Raw genomic sequence first — 20895 nt, 5'->3', positions numbered from 1 at the left:
TATTTTGAAAACTGAATAATTTTACAGCTTCGGAAACATGTAAATTTTAACTGTTTTTAATAAAATCAAGAATACTATGAAGTATCAGTCATGCTTTAAACAACTATTAAATTAATATTTTAAACCATGGTAAATAAAAATTTTAACTTATACGATTAACGTCATACCAATCTAACCGACGACCGTATCATTTAAAAAATGCTCTGTAAGCTCTCGGCCCTAATGAATTCGGCCTCGGGATGACAAAGTGGGGTGACGGAGTGGTTAGCGCTTTCGGCCCGCGGCAAGAGGAGCCGGGTTCGATCCCAGCTTGTGGCACTGGGTGAAAACTCGGAACTACTCCTTCTGCCTTGAGTTTGTAAGTTCTCTCCTCTCTGGTTAAAGGGGTTTACCCCCGCATTCTTCAGTTTACCCTTCCCATAAAAACTTGTCGCGGTTAAAGGTAATAGTTAGTGTAGGGAGCTTTTGGCTCGCGTGGCATGAAGGGCTTGCCCCCACCCTCCTAAGAATTGTAACCCGGCCACCTGTTTAAAGGCATTATAAGTCGCTAGATGACTAGGGCCTAAGGTGGTGCCTTGGGTATTAGCCTAGCTGATTATTAATTTGAGAGAGTCAAAACTTTAGGAAAATCCAGGATTTTAAAGTTAACTATAAGAGTGGTTTGGCCGCAAAAAAAACATGAACTAGAAAGGCTTAAACTAATCCAGAAACTCATTGAATAAAAGATTTCGAAAAGGCGAATACTTTGATTTTAAATTCTTATAATAAATATTAAATTAGTATATAAAAACACGAATTGTTGCGTAAGTTAAAAAGACTTTTTTATTACATAATTTAAGTATTCATATAATAAAAATAATCAACAAGGAATATATGAAATACCCTGTAAAAATTGTAATTTAACTTACATTGGCCATACTAAACGTAATTTTAAGAAACGTCTGTCTGAACATAAAGGATATATTAATAGATCCGAATGGTACAAATCAGGAGTAGCACAGCACTGTAACATAAACAAAACACGCAATTTATTTTGACAATTCTAAAAGAGTAGCCCCACCAAATAAAATTGGCCAACGAAACAAACGTGAAGGTATAGAAATATCAAAACGGAATAATCTAATGAATCTAGATGAAGGTCCCTATTTACACAATGTTTAAAAAAAATTAAAACCATAAATTTAAAATACAATAACGATAAATAGAAAAACCCATCTACAACCCCCCCCCCCCCCCCATATAAAAAAATATTTTTGTATAAAACTATAAAATGATGTAACGCGACCCATCCGGGTTCAGTCTTGACAATGGCACTAACAATTCCGAAACTAGTCGCCCAATTTTATTATATGAATACTTAAATTATGTACTAAAAAAAGTCTTTTTAAACTTGAGCAATAACAAGAATGTATTTATTTATATTTTATTTAGGAAGAATGATTATGTTGCGACAATCGCCGGGCACGTTGAACGCCTTTCCCCCGTCTCGCGCGTGGCTAAAGACAAAACGTCACCGGCGTTTGATTTCCATCGCGTTAGGTGACGTAAATTTTAAGCAGCCAATGAAATACCGGGACTATTCGTTTTATTTTAAGCGGAGGAGCGTACTGGGGGGACCAACGGGTGGATTGAGAGAAAGGCTAAAAACCGTCTCGACATAGACATTCTCCCTAGGTATAAATAAATACATTCTTGGTGATTTAATGTATATATATAAATATATGTAATAAATTATTAAAAACCTTTAAATGTTTAAAACACACATATTTTCATTGTTCCTAGATAATTAGTTAAAAATTTATTAAGGCTTATCAAAAAATAAAGCTTTAAGAGTGAAAAAGCTTTTATTTAAGTAGAACAGTAATTTCAACCAACTAGATAAACTTATTTCCAATTCTATGTATATTTAAATCATGTAGAATTAATAAGATATAAAATTACTGAAGATAGCTTTAAGAGCTTTTAATATTTTATTTTGAATATCACAATCAGTTTTATTTCAAGGTGTGAATTCAAAGCTAATAGACCTTTTCAAAAATATAAATCGCAGTCACCATTTTATTTTGAGGTTTTTAAAGCACATTTCGATCAAAGTACTGACAGAAAAACTGACTAAAGAAAGCTTTAAGAACTTATTTATTTAAATATCACATACAATTTTGCCTTTTATAAAACAAATTTCCTTCAAAATCAGATTGTGAGTATTTAAGTGGTTATTTTCTTCATTTCTTTAATTCTAGATTTATTTATTTTCGTTCGCTTCCTGATGGTTAAGGTGATTTGAGTAGTTATTTCATATGATTGTCCTCATCTTAACAAAGGAATGGATTATAAATGACAGATATACACATTCACCATCTCGAAGAATATTTTCAACGACAGATTTTACAATTCCCTTTCATTAGTAAGACACGTATTTGTCATGTCCTGTGACAATTTTACCAATAAAGATTATTTAATTGATATTTGGTTTTTGTCTAGGGGATTGATTAATTAAGTGTCAAGTTTATTTTATATCTAAAGAGGTCGAACGAAATTAGTTTAATGGATCAATAAAACGTAGTTAAATAGTATACCTCATAATACATTTGTTAAAAAATATAGTGCCAGAGGTATGTTTTTAGGGGCATGGGAAAACCTTTTTACAGCATTAAAGGCACTATATCACCGAAAAAATCGGTATTGACCTCACTTGTTTTCTAAAAAGTGATTCCATATTTACGTTCTGCATAGTGGCGACCTCGTATTTTTGCGGGAGTTTTCAAAATTACTTTCAAGGTTAGGCAGGGGGGGGGGAGATCGGCCGGTTTTGAAAAGGGGACAGCATGTCTTGAAGATACAGGAACCGAGATATCGAGAAGTGTTCCATCCAAAGGGGGATGAACTGCTGGAGGGTAGAAACGAAAATTCGGCTATGAAAGTTTTCGACGGTCGCGCAGACCCGAGCGAAGAAGGACCCCTAGAGAGATAATCCTTTTTTTAGTTCCCTGGACCGAACAAAGAGCAACTAAAGTCACTTCCCTCGTCTAAATTCATTTCGAGGAATTTTTAAAACTAGCTTATCACCTATAGAGTAAGAACAGAAATACATGAACTGGTAAGAATGCTTCCGCAAATGCGAGATTGATAAATACATTTCGTTTACTGTATATAAAACATAGGTGAAATCCAAGGTTCTTACAAGCGGCAAATCCTCCGTGTTGATTTTATTTTATAAAAATTTAAAAAATAGAATTGCGTTTTCAATGGAGTAAATAAGGCTTACATTGGTAAAATAATAATTAATTTTATTGAAAACTAACACTTTACACTTGTTTACAAAGCGAAAGGGGAAGCCACTGGAAGAAAGGCGTTCAATACAAATAACTTTTATAGACACTCGCTACATGACCCCGAAACTGGTCCTGGTAAGTGAATAAAATGGTACTCCAATCAAGAAATAAAAATTTAATTTAAAAAAATTAGAAAATATACCTCAAAACAACAATTATCAATAATAAAATATTTCATTGAAAAACCAATTCAAAAATATTCCCTAGGAAACCTCAATATCCTAAGAAAGCTCATCAGAAATATAAATTGAATTTCATAAAAATACAAATTAAAAATGTTATAGAAATACGAATAAAAAATTAAGACAAATCCAAAAACAATATTACAACGTAAATGACTTATTTAATCAATCTACTAAAACTATAAAAACAAAACTACCGTTTCAAATGAAGTAAGCTATAACCGTACTTCCACGGATAACAACCAAAAACAATATTACACAGCCTCAAGCGCATACTCCACCAAGCTCGCGCCTTTATGAACACATCGAGGTAATCCTATCACCAACACCCGTTTCAGAGGGAAATTATAATTCCGTTTCCCCCTCTTAGGGGCAACGAAATAAAAAAGACAGGAAGTAGTGAGGGGTGCGAACCTTTCACTACGGAGGGCCTGTAAACAGGGAATTGCCTGGGATTGGGAAATTCCAAATGTTTCCACTTGAGTTCATACCAAAGACTATATATACGCTTCGCTTACTAGACAGGCGTGTTCTATGGCTCAACTTGCATACCGATTGTGGCTCCATCTCGACGCTGGTTAGAATTTTCCCCTAGCTTGAGCTGTGTTACTAGTGGCGCCGCGGGTTCAAATATTAACCCAGCTTTTACAGTGCTACAGAGGTGTTAACAGGTTTTTCCTAGGAACACACCTGCCTAGTAAACGAAGCGTATATATAGTCTTTGGTTTATTCGATGTTTTTCGAAAGGGTCATATCGGTAACGTGGTATTTTTGAGTAAAACCCATAGCAGTCGCGTGACGGGTTTTCTAGAAATATTATCAGATCTGTCCCACGTTTCAGTGGCGTAGCCAGGATTTGGTTTCGGGGGGGGGCACGTCATTGAAAAAAATATATATTTGTACGTACGACCATACGTTTCTATGTGCCCCCCCTGACTACGCCACTGCCACGTTTTGATATTTTTTGGCAAGTCTATAACCATGGATAAAATGGAAATTATGCCTTTGGATATGGTCAATATATTAGATGGAGAATTAATCCCGTGCAAATGTAGGAATTCCTGTAGCAGAGCCGCTACTCGAGACATAAAAAACAATGTTGCCATACATACGGGAGGGGGGCACACACCCCTCCGAAATCCAATCCTGTCTACGACGCTGGCTTAAGTTGTTTAGTGTTAGCGTAAATTTCAAATGCAAATACCTAATCTTTGCTATCTATACTATATTCCTAAGTGTCTTCTGTCTGTCTTGCGTCTGTTTCTCTATAGACGTCCGAGCCGTTCAACCTAGGACCTCCAATTTCCTCACAGCTATTCCTATGGCGCAAACGCAGCGAGTCGCGCAATTTTCATCGATTTCCAATTAAGTTAATTAATTAAATCATGCATTTTTTCCCCTGGAACGGTGCCGTGAATCCTGCAACCTACATATCACACCTATACAACCAATATTTTTCTGCCTAAGTCAATTTAGCGGCTGCGCTGGGAGGGGGGAAGGGTTTGGTTTATGACTCAGTCTTCACGGGATTTTAGTTCTAGCTGGGGCCCGGCCGAAACAATCAATAATATTGTTAAAACAATCGTCACGCCTGTAAAATATTTTAATCATTGTACTTTACAACTTCATGCCTCAAATTAAAATCTAGATTTATGTTTGGCTAAAACGGGATTTGTTCTTGTAAACTTATATGTTTACAAATATAACGATCGGTCTCATCCATTACCCTGAAATGAAAAAAAGTACATAGCATTTAACTTTAATATAAAAAAGTGTTATAATATTAGGTGTTTAGTAACCATATAATTCTTTTTGGCGTCAAACACCATCTCCGTCAATGAATCAATATAAGAATAGGTTTTTGCTTCTTACAATTTTCCAATATTGTATGATTTCGATTTTTTGCTCCAAAACATTCTGTATTGAAGTTCGCCAGATTTCGAACGGGCTTGCGGTCTATTTGAATGTTCGTTATAATCAATGGCCGCTAGCAATATTCTTGATTCTTGATTGGTAACTATCCCACCTAAGCAAAATCATTGAAATTGCATTATTTTTGAAAAATACATATTTTGACAGAACCACGGGCCAATACTGCTACCATCTGTACGGAAAATCAATACGGAATTTAGGGCCCGGGGCAAAAGTTACTCGACGGCCCTGTAGCTCTCGGTTATGGTCACCTTTCTGACTGCAGTTTTTTTATAGTTACGCCAAGTTACGTAACACCGATATTACTCTATTATATCTTGGATTAATAATAGAAGCTAAGCGTTAGCTTCTATTATTAATCCAAGATTATATTAATAAATTAGTAAGGGCGAGAAAGCCGCCTCTTCCTCTTTCCCTACGGGCCACCCGTAATATTTATAACTCTGATCACATATTAAAACTTAAATATTGTGAACAAATTAAAACTTGAATATCATGAGCAAATTAAATCTTTAATATTGTGAACAAATTAAAACTTTAATATTGTGAACAAATTAAAACTTTAATATTGTGAACGAACTATAACATTAATATTGAAAACATATTAAAGTTTAATATTGTGAACAAATTTAAACTTTAATATAGTTATAGTAGGGATTGAATTGAAATTTAAGAAATCAACGAACTGATTTGCCTCGTAAATAAAAGTTTTGGATTTACCATTTATCAAAGAAATATTTTATAAACTGCATATTTGTGAAAGATAATTAGTTTCTGTCCGTTGACCAACGCTAAAACTCTTCGAGTCCTAAATTCACTTCATATTGCTTATTTTTTTCGCTTTTCGCCATTTTTCGGCGGACAGTATTTATAAGCTTCTTACACTGTTCTACTCAATCAAGCAAACTTTCAAAAACTCTGTCAAAATTCATGGTATGACCCTACCCTTTCAATTTTCGCCACGACCCCCCCCCCCCCTCCGTATCTCGCCCATTAATTCTCGACCTGACAAATAGGATTGAAATATACAGCCTACAGCTATCGGCACAAGTAAAGACTAGCCACCCGCCGGGGTTCGAAATAGAAAAGCCCATTTGCGGGTTCCATATTGAACATCCTTTTTTCGATGTTCTACCCGGAAAACCAAAATGGACTCTTCTATCTTCGCCACATAGCAAACATTACCCGTCAAATACGAACAAAACTTCAGGAGGTCCGTTTCTACCCTGGCGCCATCTATTTCAAAAAATGGAACTTCAAGAAAGTTTTTTTTTTAAATAGGTCGTGATATAGTGCCTTTAAGACGATATTTTAGGAAACATTAAGTCGAAACGAAGGCAGTGTGGCCGAGTGGTCTAAGGCGCTGGGAGGGAGTTGCGTTTGAGCTTTCGGAGAGTGCAGGTCGTTCGATTTTGCTCTCCGTGTTTCGTCGCGCTAAGCCTAAGCTTGCTTTTGCGTGTTTATTTTTACTACCTGTCATTATTCGTTAATTTATTTCAATAGTTGTTAATTTTTTCATCTCGTTTGCCCTCCTGGGTGTTTCTAACCAGGATGGACGCATTCAAGCGCTCCGTTTTTATTGATTATAAACGAAATCTACCGAGTTTCGAAGTTGTGTCTACGGCGGTTACTGTGAACTTTGGCCTGGACTGTGCTTCTTCCCTCGTTGCCTGAGATGAAGGCGGTTATATTCTTACCTTGAAGAATTTAGCGGATGTTGATGGTGTTATCGATTCCGTTTTGGATATTGGTGGTGAGATATACGAAATATCAAGTGTTTCTGCGAAGACGGTGACTGTCGCTTTTCATGATCTGCCGGAATACGTGACGGATGACGCTGTTCTATCTAAGCTAACGTCGCTTGGCTGCGAAATTAAGGGTCAGATAGTTTGGCATAGAAAATTATCATTTTATTGTGGAGTACGTACCGTTCGGGTAACTTTACCCGAGGGCCTTTCTTCGTTGCCGTATCGCTTGAGGGTCGCAGATGCTGTTGGTCGGGAGAAGTTTTACGCTGTGAAACATGATTCCCAAATAAAGGTGTGTAATAAGTGTTACGCTACCGATCACGTATATCGTCAGTGTCCGGAGTTCCGGTGCTTCAAGTGTCAGAAGCAGAGTCATGTCGTTCGCGAGTGTATAACGACGCTTCCGTTTTCGTGGCCGAAACCGGGTACAATTACGAACGAGGGGGTTTTAAGTTTAAGGCTTTAAGAGAGGATCTCACGCCAATTAATGCAAAGAGAGTTTTTAGGCTTTCTTTGGCGTCGTGTACATCACATTTATTTGAGGTTCGGATTGCCCGAGTTGCCGTTAGGGTACCAAGTGTAAATGGATAGAGAAAATACAACCAATTCAATGATAATGGAGTTTTATTGTAACTCAAAGTTCAACTTAACCTAATTCAATACACTTATTAAACAATTCAAAATGTTGCGTTAGACTTCCTTTCCTGAGGGGCCAAGGGTTCAATTAAAGTAACGGAAGGACTGGGGCTGGGGCTGGTTCTGGAAGACACCGCTTTATATTAATAAATTAAGGGATCTGGTACTGGAAGACACAGATTTCGGATCAGAAGATTACTTACGGAATTAATGATATAAACTCAGGGTTTCTATGGGACAAAATGGCTGAGCGTGCCTACCATGTGGTTATAGAGTTCAAACCTCTGATGCTACAGGGTCAATCTTAATTATTCAAGGGCGTCGCATAAATAATCACCCAATGAGGGCCTGACATAAGCAATTATAATCCAATATTCACTTTAGCATGGTAATTCAAAACACTTTATATACACAAAATAATTCAACGGAACAAAGAGATTTGATACAATTACCGCCGACTTGTGGCTGGACTTCTTGTCGTTCCGCGCACAAATACTTCCTCAAACACTGTCTTTGGATTCACACACTACACTATACAGTCCGTTCCCCAGTGGGACACGACTCTTCCTCGTACTTCTCGCGATTTTATTTCGACTAGCGCCCACTCTTGACGCCCACGTTCCTCCACCTTCACCTTCACCTTCACTCTCTGCTCCGTCCACAGTGAGAACCTTCTTCACTCTCTGCCGTCTTAAAGGGACTGGAAAGGGAGGTTTTAAAAAACGTCATACCCAAAAAAATTGGGACCCTCGTTTATTTTACGGTTTTCCCGCTCTTGGAGTTTGGCGCTGGGGAGTTTGTTTTGAAAGTAGGTCGTTTATTCTTACGCTATAGCGCTACGCCTCTAGCCGGATACTGACAAACATTGTGAGTGATCTCGGAATAGATAATTTTTTTAATTTTTTCTTAATATTAATATGAATGAAATCAAAGTTAGTAATAAGCGAAAAAGCGATGGAACTAAAATAAAACTACTTGGCGAATGGAATAGATGGGAAAATATGAAACAACAATGGTTGAGTACGAATGTTTTGAAAAATCAACGAACAAAAACTAGGCCTAATGAAATAGGATGTGATCAATCTAGCGTTTTCTTGCAAAATTCTATGAAAATAGTTAATAACTGTAAGAATATCGAATATCCTAAAAGAATATATCGTGCGAATGAATTTTTCGTTCAACATTTACTCCATACACATGACTTATTCTGTAAACAATGCTACGTTGAAAATGAACAGTTCAATCCAGAAGACAACGTTTTACATTTTGACCAAAGAGACGTAGGTACTCAATGTAATTTAGACTTTGAGAATGAACCAGAAAACATTCTGACCAGAAATGGTATTGGAGATGGAACTAATGCTTTGTACCTTGACCATTCTTTTGGGTGTGATTATGAACAAAGTAGTACCACACCACCAAAAAATGCCAAGATATATACAAGTACTCCAAAAATAAACCACTATCGTGCAAAGCTAATTAAAACGTTATACAGGCCTCGTGAGCTTTTAAACATATCCGAAACTTCGGAGTTACCAACCGATAGTAAAACAAATTCACCAGTGAAGGAAAGGTTCGTATTAAATTTATAAATTCAATTAAAATCTATAATTTTAGTCATATATTTGCAATTTAAATTACAGTGAAATTTTTGGAAATGAAAATACAAATTGGCAAATGATGGTGCAACGTGAGGTGGGATACTCGAGTCTTACAATGAATACCGAAGATGCTGTCACGACCACCCCAAACATTCCATCATTTCAAATTGATAACAGTTTAAGGTAGGTGATTGCCATTTATCAACAGTGATATTTGTAATGGCTCGAAAATGGTATTTCTGTTTTATTAGAGCGTGCTTTGGGGATTCTGATCAAGGACCGGACGCATCAGAGAAGAATTTTCGTGATTTTTCACTCCAGGAATCTGACCCGGAAGAAGAGAAAAAATTGTCATCATTATGTATGGTTGAAACGGAAAGAATTATATCTTTAGTGAAGCAATCTAATGGCAACACCTGTTCATATGAAAACTGTGGTGCTAGTTTAGTGTATAATCATTACTTTAAAGGAGCTGTATTTTATGTTACGTGGAAATGCCGAAGTGTGGCATCGCACCAAGGGATTTGGAGTACTGTTCATAGTGATTTTAATCTAAAGTTTTCCTCATGTGTTCTCTATTCGGGTAGCTCGTTTACTAAGGTAATTCACCTTTAATTTTCAGGGCTAATTAACATTGCTACTTTGATTAATTATTAATTTAGTTACGTATTTATTTTTTTAAGTTGGAAACATTTATGAAATTATTGGACCTAAAGGCTATTAGTCATGTAACACTTTACAAACTACATGACCAATTTTGCTATCCGACTGTGGTTCAATTCTGGGATTCGATGCAGGTATCGGTACTCTCCCAGTGCAAAGATCCCATTATAGTCGCTTTGGACGCGAGAAATGATAGGTAAATAATTTATTTTATTATTTTATTTTTTAGAAACTAATATTTTTGGTAGTATTATTTAGCCCGGGCTTCTGCGCCAAATTTTGTACCTACACAGCTATCGACGCAAAAACCAATAAAATAATTGCCATAGTATTTTGTGAAAAGAGCGAGACCGACAACAAAAGCGTCAATATGGAACCCCTTTGTTTTCGTAAAATAATGAAACTACTTCAAGAACATTGTACGATATCTGAAGTGGTAACTGACGCACATGTCCAAATTAAGTCAATCATGAGTGAGTTTTAATGAAATATTACGTTAAAGAAATTTATATATTTAACTTGTTCTGTTTCTTCATTAATAGGGAAAGAATTTCCTGCAATTAAACACTCGCACGACATATGGCATGTAGCCAAGAATTTAAGAAAAAAATTGAGCAAGGTATAATGTATTAATTGTGCATCTGTAGAACTGTATGAACAGTGTAATTAGTTTGATGTATTTCTAGGCTAGCAAGGAAAAAGGTTGTAGTGCAATAGGTGACTGGATAGACTCGATTATCAACCACTTTTGGTGGTCTGCAGGAAACTGCCAACAGGATTCAGATCTGATGAAGGTGATTCTGGATTCAACATAATACTAAATAAAAAAACTAAAATTTTGAATTAAAACAATTTAGGAGCTTTGGTCTACAATGCTACATCACGTCACTAATGAACATGATTGGGGTATGGGTTCGTGTTATCATGAGGACCTTACTGAGGAAGATAGGAATAAATCCTGGCTAGATTACGAGAGTGCTGCATATGACAAACTAGTGTCTATTATTTTGGATAAAACCTTTATGCAAGATTTTCATTTTTATGAAAATTTTAGGTTGGTTGTTTAATTTTTATTTACATTTTAATATTTAGATAATTAGATAAATATATATAATATTTAGACATACAGGATCACTCGAATCATTTCACGCTCTCATTTTGAGTTACGCTTTGAAGAAGTTACCGTTTGGGTAATTATAAATTTTAATTATAAATAACTATGCTTAACCAGTAAATGTTTCCTTATTTATGGCTAGGTCAAAGGGCTATGTTGTAAGGAATCTTTTGGCAGCAATCGATTTTAATTCGAACGTATATAGACCACAAGCAACTACCAAAACGGGAACACTAAGGTTTCTTTTCTTTAGCTAAATAATTTTTAAAAATTACAATAATTTTAATTTGCAGGTATAAGAAAAAATGCTCAAAGTTATCGTCAAAATATTCCGCTGTCCCAGTCAAAATAGTTAAATGCATGAAACCATTTCAAGACTTGTTGGATTTGACCTTATCTAAGGAAGTTGTTAGGAAAGTTGATGACATTTTTCTTAAGAAGGCAAATTGCCAGAAAACACCAGGCCTATCTAAAGACGAACTAATAATTCTACGAGAAGAAAAAGCCAGATTTTCCAGAAATCAATTTACATGCAGCGAACTATTATCTACAAATGAAGAATCCCAATTTCTACCAAAGAATTTTTATTGAAAAATAAAAGCTTGGAAGTGTCGTGAGATGTAAATAAAAATCAATATTACATATGCACAAGAACCATTTTTATTTATTTTCTAATTTTACCTAAATCAATGACCTTGGTTTTGGTTCGGTGGTGCAACAGCCACAAATCCCTTGTAATTTCTTCCAGGTGGATTTGGATAGACACTTCTTATTTTCAGCACAGAACAAGATGGGATAACTCTACGATTGTGCCTACCCATAGGGCCAATTTGCCACGCAATGTATTGCTTATAGCCAGCATGCCTATAGAAACGATTTGTATTCAAAGCCCGAACATTGATTGCATCACGACGAATATTCATTTGCAGACGTAATACTTCTCGATCTAAAATTAATCTTATGAAGTCCAAATGATCCGTAATACAACCTGTACCCCTAAATATAAAATAAGGCAATTTCAATTTAACAATATTTATAATAAAAATCCATTCTCAATGTAAATACCTTGCATTGGTACAACATTGTTTTTCCACTGGTGAATCCATATCGCCACACTTTGTGCAGAAACACCAATCTGGTCCGTTTCCAGGATTAGGTTCTGGTTGCGGGTCAGGAGGTGGCTGACTAGTCGCTACTTGCTGATTATTTGGTGAAATGATAGCATCAGGCCCAGATTGACCAGGAAGGTCATTGTCGTTGCATTCTACTTCTTTATTCGGGTTAGCCTGCTCTGGCATGTGTTTTTCCAGTTTTATTCTCGGATTTTTATTCAGAATATCGCTCAAAATGAATGATAGCTGATTATGGGATAGTTTTGCTATTCTCTGTTTGTATAAATTTGCAATAAGATTTACTACAGGTTTTATATTAAGATTATTAAAGAAATCCAATACCTCAAAACTGTAATTTTCCTTGACTTTCTTCTTCTTGGTTTGTGGTTCAATATCGAGTGGTTTACCATTCATGCATATGGTTTTGCCTTTGCCACATGCGCACCAAGGCCCACATTTCTTATGGGTATTACGGAACTTGCAATTAGTTTTATTTTTAGTAGCTTTTCCGGTACCTGACACACAATTCCCACGGCATTTACAGCTTACATTCTCGTTTAAACTCATTATTTTTTCCAAAAACATTCCTCTTATTATTGACTAAAATTACCTGAATCTAAAATTATGGCCACTACAAATTAAACCACGCTGGATTGCACAATTCGAATTTTATCATCCAACAGGAAAAGCCGGTTTACAGTCTTGTAGGGCGATTCATGGCCGATTCGAATAAAAGTAGTTCCACTCAACTTTGTATTATGTTAACAGTATTTGATAGATTTAAATAAATGGGCAACGTTTTCCATAATTAAATTTAAAAAAATACCACATCAATTAAGACTTTTGCTTTAAAAGTCCTTTTAAACTTGCATACCTTTTATGTATTGTATACGCTATGTTCCGTTTTTGACGTCACTGATGACGTTTTTTGAATGCGCTTTGACCCCCCCGCAAGCCTCCCTTTCCAGTCCCTTTAACTCTCCCTTTTCTGCCCAGGAAACCACCTTTATATCCCTGGCTTATCTTATCTTTTTATTCTCTCGGGATGCCCCCCGCAGCGTGATTAGTAGAACAAATATTTACAGCGTGCCTTCTTGTTAGTAGATGGCGCCTCAATCTGGCTTTTCTCTGCCCGCTTGGCGAAAAAGGACAAATGATACTACAATCTTAAAACAGTTGGGTTAAAATCGACCCAAAATTGGTTATTTTTGTAACCCAACGCTGGGTCAGTATTTACCCTACCCTTTTTTGGGTTATTTAAATTTCAACCCAGAAATGGTTAGAACTTGCAACCCAAAGTTGGGTTGTTACATTTTAATTCACAGTTGGGTTACAAGAATAACATAAACTGGGTTATTTTTCGTAACCCAAAACTGTGTTAATATCTAAAACAACCCATTTTGGGTTGCAATAATAACCCAATTTGGGCTCTTTTTTTAAACTGAAACAATCCATTTTTGGTTGCAATAAAAACCCATTTTGGGCTCTTTTTTAAACTGAAACACCCCATTTTTAGTTGCAATAATAACCCAATTTGGGCTATTTTTTAAACTGAAACACCCCATTTTTGGTTGCAATAATAACCCAATTTGGGCTATTTTTTAAACTGAAACACCCCATTTTTGGTTGCAATAATAACCCTATTTGGGCTATTTTTTAAACTGAAACACCCCATTTTTGGTTGCAATAATAACCCAATTTGGGCTATTTTTTAAACTGAAACACCCCATTTTTGGTTGCAATAATAACCAAATTTGGGCTATTTTGTAAACTGAAACACCCCATTTTTGGTTGCAATAATAATCCAATTTGGGCTATTTTTTAAACTGAAACACCCCATTTTTGGTTGCAATAATAACCCAATTTGGGCTCTTTTTTAAACTGAAACACCCCATTTTTACTTGCAATAGTAACCCATTTTCGGCTTTTATTGACCCAAACCACCCATTATTGGTTACAATAATAGTCCTATTTGAGGTCTTTTTTAAATTTTTATCCATCACTGGGTTAATATCCCATCAATAACAGCCCAATTTTGGTTGCCTTACAAAACAAAACTCTGAAGGAATCCATATTTGGGTTACAAAGGGACACAAATATAGTTGGTTTCCAGACTATATATAAAAAAGTCATAATACTGGACCTGTATTTACTGACATTTAGCTTAAATATACACTCATTTAGTTTATATATACCGAAACTTCGTAAAATTCTTAGTAAAAGAATCAAAACTATCTCTGTTTCACCTAAAAGAATCCTTTCTAGCCTAAGCAGGTATAACCTAGCCCGTTCATCTACCCTTTGTGAATACAATCAATAAATAAATACCAAACTCAATCATTTAGGAATATTTTTTTCAGAATGTTGTTGTAAATAGTTAAATTATGACATTTTTGTATTTTAAAAATTATATTGTTCTTTGGTTTTTTTAAGTTAAAATTTTAACTCAACAGAACTATTATGTTACAAATTTTTAAGATACCTGTATTTTACCACAACTGTCAGAAAAATACTAATATTAAACTGTGGTAAAACAAATTAAAAATTGTTTATTACAAAACTTCAAAAACATACAAACCATATGAAAAGGAATTTGACTTAAAACTGCTTTTTGCTTCACAAATTTTAAAAAGTTCAGCCTCGCTATATAAAAGTATATTATCTTAAAAAATAACAATGAAAGACTAGATTTAAAAGTTCAGTAAAATTACGATTTAAAAAATGAAACTATAATTACGAAAATTTTTAACAAGTTGACTTATATGAAAAATATAATTATTACACATTTTGGCTGAATACATCTTAGATTCACCAAAATTCAGTCTCACAAATTTATTAATTTTCGTTAATTTAATTACTTAAAAGTTAAATCTCATAAATAAACTGATGTTCACAATGGGCAACAAGTACCAAAACCACAGTTAATTTACAAAGGAAATAAACCAAAAATCCTAATTTTTGAGAGCAAGATTTGACTAATTATTTTATAATAATAAGGCTGAATTAGGTCAGAAATAGAGGTATGATATATAAATTATTTTTCAAAATAATTTATAAAAGTGTTAGTGTGGGAAATATCCATAAAAGTACCAAAACCTCAGTTACTTTTACAAGGGAAAGTAACCAAAAATTCTCATTTTTAAGAGCAGGATTTAACTAATTATTTTATAAATAGCAACAACGAGTCTGAAATAGGTCAGAAATAGAGCTATGGTACTGAATTGATTTAAAAAACAATTATAAAAGTGTTAGTGTGGGCAATGACCATAAAAGTACCAAAACCTCAGTTACTTTTACAATAGAAAGTAACCAAAAATCCTAATTTTTAAGAGCAGGATTTAACTAATAATTTTACACATAGTAAAAATAAGTTTGAAATAGGTCAGAAATATAGGTATGATAAAAAAATGATTTTTCAAAAACATTTATAGAAGTGCTAGTCTGTGAAAGTTTCATAAATGTTTCGTATCACCCGTTGTATAACAAGGGATGAAGACCAAAAATCGTCATATTTAAGAGCAGGATTTAACTCATTATTTTATAAATAGCAACAATGAGACTGAAACCATACCTCTATTTCTGACCTATCTCAGACTCATTGTGGCTATTAAATAAATTATTAGTTAAATCCTGCTCTTAAAAATGCCAATTTTTGATTTCTTACCCTTGTGAAAGTAACAGAGGTTTTGGTACTTTTATGGATGTTGTCCACACTAACAGTTTTATAATATTTTTTTTAAATAAATTCAGTACCATACCTCTATTTTTGAAATATTTCAGACTCATTGTGGGTATTTATAAAATAATTAGACAAATCCTGCTTATAAAAAGGAGGTTTTTGATCTTTATCCCTTGTTAAATCAACGGGTTTTACGAAACATTTATGAAACTTTCACAGACTAGCACTTCTATAAATGTTTTTGAAAAATAATTTCATTATCATACCTATATTTCTGACCAATTTCAAACTGATTTTTACTATTAGTAAAATCGCTAGTTAAATCCTGCTCTTAAAATGAGGATTTTTAGTTACTTTCCCTTGTAAAAGTAACTGAGGTTTTGGTACTTTTATGGATATTTCCCACAATAACACTTTTATAAATGTTTTTGAAAAATAATTTCTATATCATACCTCTATTTTTGACCTATTTCAGACTCATTGTGGCTATTTATAAAATAATTAGTCAAATCTTGCTCTTAAAAAGGAGGTTTTTGATCTTCATCCCTTGTTAAATCAACAGGATTTACAAAACATTTATGAAACTTTCACAGACTATCACTTTTATGGATATTTCTGACACTAAAACTTTTATAAATGGTACTGATTTGATTTGTAAAAAATTATAAAAGTGTTAGCGTGGGAATTACCCATAAACTGTGTTTCATGATTCGGGCAGTTTCATCGCAAAGAGGCCATTAACCAACTGAAATATTTCAATCAGATTATTTTTCTATTAAGCTATGTAGTAGAAATTACATCTTTGAATGTTCCCACTTAAAAGGTACAACTGGTAAAATGACTTGGAGTTAGTAATATATTTTAATTAACCCAATGGCTGTAAATTCGGTTATTCGAAAGTGACCTTTTTTTACTAAACTTCATATTCTAAGAGACCTATTAAATTTGAAAATTAATTTATATATACAAAGTATCAGGTTTAATAGATAAAAATTTTGATATGTATGAGTAAATAAATTAAAAAGACTTAAACGATTTTAAATTCACAATATTTTTATTGATAAATATATTACTAACTCTTCAGGGATTTTTACAAGTCTGACGATATAATGGTAAAACTTTGGGACGAAAAACATTTGTGCGCTTAATAGTTAGAAGTTTTACCATTATATCGTCAGACTTGTAGAAATTCCTGAAGAAAGTGGAAGAGTTCCTCCGAAACGTTGGATGTTATAAATAAATATATTGTGAATTTAAAACTGTTTAAGTCTCTTTTAATTAAGTTTTTTCACAATGTGCTTCACTTCACTTCTATGAGTAATTAGATTGGATATAAATCTCTTTGTGTTTGACCACTTGGGCAGTTTATCGCAAAGAGGTCATAAGCAAAAATATATTGTATGAAATATTTTTGTATTTACCAAGTAGTGTTTTTTGTTCGATATAGTGTACTTTACAGCGTACTTCCAACTTTCTTCAAAACCATCAGATATTCAGCCCCGTTCGCTATTGAGCTTACAAAAATTAAATTTTACCCAATGGTTGGATAATATATTTCATTTATGATTTTTAAGTTAATTTGGTTATGGTAGATTATCATATTCAATAATTTTAAGAAGACCATACATCTAATTCCACGGTCTAGGCGCATTTGGTATATGTAATAGTTTACTTAAACATATATTATAGAACGCAATCTGCTTTTGCAATTATTACTACTTTTTGTTATTCTGGCAACACTTAAGCCTAATGCTTGTTTTCCACTGGCGCGCGCAAGGACGCGTTTCTCAGCTTTGAAACGTTCAAAGGTTTCTACGCGCGTAAAGAAAATAACATTATGACGCGCGCTAGTGGAAAACAAGCTTAATGCTTGTTTTCCACTGGCGCGCGCAACGACGCGTTTCTCAGCTTTGAAACGTTCAAACGTTTTTACGCGCGTAAAGAAAAAAACATTATGACGCGCGCCAGTGGAAAACAAGCTTAACACTTTGAAGCATGCATGTTTAGGCTTATTGGGGAAATAACCTTGAATGGACCTGTTCATGGATGACTTTTACCCTAAATATTTATTATGAAGATGCTGCACAATAAAGTCGTTAAACTAATTATCTTCACCGTATAATTGAAAAGGTAAAAAGAATGAAATCAACATTCACTCACTCGAAAAAACGCTGCTTTCGCGCGAAAAATATGGCGTTGCGCGAATTACTGACGCATCGTTACGATAGTGACGTCATAATTAATTTTCCCGCGAATTTTGTAACTCAATTTTGGGTTGTAAGAACATGTGACCCAAAATTGGTTAATAACAACCCAGAATGGGTTTAAAAAATAACCAAAATTTTGGGTTAGACATTTCGACCCAGTTTTTTGACCCAGAACAAAATGTAAGAAAAACCATAACCCAAAACTAGTCAATTTTAGCCATTTTTGGGTTAAAACTAAAACAACCCAAAATATTTAACCCAACTGTTTTAAGAGTGTATGGTCTGCTTCACTTTAAGCAGCTCGTATACCCTAAAATACCCCTTGTTTCACCCCAAAAGATGTCAGGTTCCTAACAGGTGTCCACTATGGCCCAGAATGGGGTCCCGTGATTCTGAAGCGGCGTCCGTCGGCGTTGGCGATGCCGCTATGGTGGTAGTCGATCCTCCCTCCGATTCTATTCCGGTAGTTTTTCCGGTCCTCGGTGGCGGAAGTGCGTCTTCAGTCATCGGTGCCAGTTCCAAGTCCGATCATCGTCGGAGTGCCAAGCATTCGTTGTCGTCCAGTGACGGAGATTCCAGCAAGAAGTCGTCTTCTTGTTCTAGTTCTGCTACAAAAGTTCAAAAGGTTCCAGTTGCACCGCCTCTGGTTCCTTTCGCGGGTCATCGACGGCCGGATTGGTGGCCTCGGGAGGTCGCCTGGCCTCCAACGAATTTTATGCTCGTTCGTGTCGGTATCAGGGGCAGCCTGTTGACAGTCCTTTGTTTAAGGACTTTGTGTTCCCGGATGATTATGGCTTTAAAGTTTAAGCCTTGGATTTAGGTTGTTTTTTTTTCGAGAATAACTGGTCGATGTTATTTTGTTATTGTTGAAACTTATATTGGAATGTATTAACCCTTTAAAATTGTGAAGTCTTATGTGTATAAAATATTAGAATTTAAGCGCGATTGTACGTGAATATTATATAAAACGCGATCTGCATGAAAATATCGCGCGCCGTGTAAACCGTTTTTACGTTTTGAAATATTTAAAACAAAAAGTCAGTTAGATTTGTATTGTGAAGGAGAAAAGGACGTATAGCGATTTTGTGCCTGTCTCCGCCCGTTATAACCAAAGTTTTTAACCAGAAATAAACCTTAACAGTTTAATTTTAATCGCCATTGTCCACTCGTCGATTCTTTCCGCGATTTTATCCAGTCATTTAGTCTCGCCCACGCCGAAATCGAACCATTTAATTCTAAGTGTTTCAGTCCGCTTGGAATCTTCAAAAATAGCTCTCCCAATCTTCAAGGGTTATTTCCAGCTCTACATTTTTGGTGCCGAAACCCGGGAAATAAAGTGTGTGGTCAAGGATTTATTTATTGGATATTCATTCGTGTAAAGACAATCAGACGATACGTGAGGGACAAAGTGATGGCTCCTGTTGAAGGCTCTGGAGCGGACGCTAACGCGATGCAACGAGATAAGAACAATTTAGTGAAGAAACGAGGTACAGTAAAAGCGGTTATTACTTGATACATCAACGAACTCAATGAAGAACTGGCGTTACCAGCCCCAAAAGTCGACAAGCTCCAAAGTCTTATCGCCCAACTCAAACCAAGAGAGAAACAACTGGTCAGATACGACGAAGAGCTCGCTGACATTCTAGATGGACCGGATTACGAAGCCGATGTCGTAGCGGCTACTACCTATTACAGCAATTATAATAATCAGCTAGGCTAATACCCAAGGCACCACCTTAGGCCTAAGTCATCTTGCGACTTTTGAAGCCCTTAATTCAGGTGGCCGGGTTACAATGCGTAGGCGGGTGGTGGCAAGCCCTGCATGCCACGAGATCGAGCCAACAGCTCCCTACACTAACTATTACCGTTAATCTAAACAAGTTTTTATGGAAGGGGAAACTGAAGAACTCGGGGGAAAACCCCTTATATTGACGTAATTGATAGAACTCAGCGAGACATCGAAGACCTACGTAACATGCCGCTACTCCAAAATCCAAATAACGAAAATAATAGACCGCATCTACCACCACCTCTACCAGCTCCACCAGTTGAGCGGACGGTACGCCTACCAAAATTGGCAATCCACAGTATCGAGCTCAGCGACAGAGATAAATTCCAATATTTACACTCTTACCTCGAGGGAGACGCGGCGAGAGCGGTACAAAGATTAGATATTACGGAAGCGAATTACGATTCTGCCATTACAATTTTGTGAGATAGGTTTGATCAAAAAGGTCTCATAATTATCGATCATCTCGAAAAATTTGTAAATTTAAAGAAAATCGAAAGTTCGAACAACGTAGTCAGCTTAAGACGTTTACTCGACCCGTGCGAAATTGAAATCAGAAGTTTTCAATCGATAGGAGTTAATCGTCAGAGATACAGCACCTTTCTTGGGCATTTTATCTTCGACCTATTACCCAGCGATTTAGCCGTCGAGTTCAGCCGTCAAGGACGAAATGGAGATGAAATTGACGTAGATGATCTACTGAGATTCTTACGCATCGAGATCTCGTGTCGAGAGCGCGCTTTCGCTATAAATAAGCCAACCACCGTGAACAAAGCGACGGAGAAGGGTCGTCACGACTTCCGAAACCAGCGTGCGAACCCGCAAGCAGCATCCGCCGCTTCTCTCTGCGTTGACGTTCAAGCATCAAGGCCATGTCCATTTTGCGAAGACCCGCGACAT

Source organism: Leiobunum rupestre, chromosome 2 (genome assembly GCF_980474605.1).
Source record: "Leiobunum rupestre chromosome 2, qqLeiRupe1.1.hap1, whole genome shotgun sequence".
In the NCBI taxonomy this organism is placed as follows: domain Eukaryota; kingdom Metazoa; phylum Arthropoda; class Arachnida; order Opiliones; family Sclerosomatidae; genus Leiobunum; species Leiobunum rupestre.
This window is presented reverse-complemented; position numbering follows the sequence as displayed.